This window comes from Jaculus jaculus, chromosome 13 (genome assembly GCF_020740685.1).
Source record: "Jaculus jaculus isolate mJacJac1 chromosome 13, mJacJac1.mat.Y.cur, whole genome shotgun sequence".
NCBI lineage: Eukaryota > Metazoa > Chordata > Mammalia > Rodentia > Dipodidae > Jaculus > Jaculus jaculus.
The window spans coordinates 59,574,606-59,575,570 of record NC_059114.1 but is presented as its reverse complement, the minus strand read 5'-3'; the positions used below and the strand labels follow the sequence as shown (position 1 = coordinate 59,575,570).

The following is a 965-nucleotide window of genomic DNA, read 5'->3' as shown; positions in this document are numbered from 1 at the left end:
GCCATGTGTGTTGAGAGGTAAAAATAGTCTGTGTCTTCTAAGTTCATAGACCTTTGCAAAGATGAAGGATTTCTCAGCTATAGACAGAAGTCTGGAAGATTATTGCCTCACTTTTCTATCTTTTTTAAAAATTTATTTAATTTTCATTAATTAGTTTTATGCTCAGTGAATACAGTCAAGTTGGTACCATTGTTAGGCTCGTCCATGTCCAGCCCCCTCCCCGTATCCCTTCCTTGTTGAGGTGTATGGGTCATGCATTGTAGAGTTAGCCCACAGTTATGGGTAGGAGAAATGTATCTGTGTATCATGACCCAAAGTGTGGCTCTGACATTCTTTCTTCTCCCTCTTCCACAATATTTCCCTGAGCCATGTTGGGTTCATTTTGGGTCTGCTTCAGTGATGAGGTGTGGGGAGCCTCTGTGTCTTTGGATATCTGATTTAGTAGGCGTTTTCTGTGTTGATCTCCTTCACCCTTTTGCTGGTACCTGGTTCACCAAGATAACAGCACCCTTGCTTGTTTTGCCAATTATTCTTAGTTTACTTGTCTGTGTTAACTACAACATCCATCTGGCCAAGCTTTTTTTTTTTTCTTTTAAGGGAGAGCACTCTAATGCAGGCCCCACTACCACAAATTATGCAGTCAAATTTCCAGCATTTGGGGAAATCACAGGAGTCAGCGCATATGGAGTGCAATGGATAAATCTCACTCTGGGAAAACTACCTTCATGATCATGGTATCTCCCCTACCAGGTAAGTACCAGCCAAGCTTTTATGTAAACAAAATATTTACCTTGATTGCACAGAATGAAAATGTCTACGAAAAGCTTACCAAGGGGTGGAAAAGCTCACCGAGATCAACAAACCTCAGGTTGGACACTGTGAAGATTCAGTGTCCAGTTACTGATTTGGTGCTTGAATGGGGGATATGTGCAATTATTACTGCTGGAATTAGGTGACTGTGTATT

At 41.3% G+C, this 965-nt stretch overlaps 1 non-coding gene across 1 annotated transcript; it reads right to left on the bottom strand.

Annotated features, from left to right (window-relative positions):
- Nucleotides 1–593: 593 nt before the first annotated feature.
- On the bottom strand, nucleotides 594–758 carry LOC123454383. Its single transcript, XR_006633349.1, has one exon. It is a non-coding gene; the product is annotated as a U1 spliceosomal RNA (small nuclear RNA).
- Nucleotides 759–965: the final 207 nt, after the last annotated feature.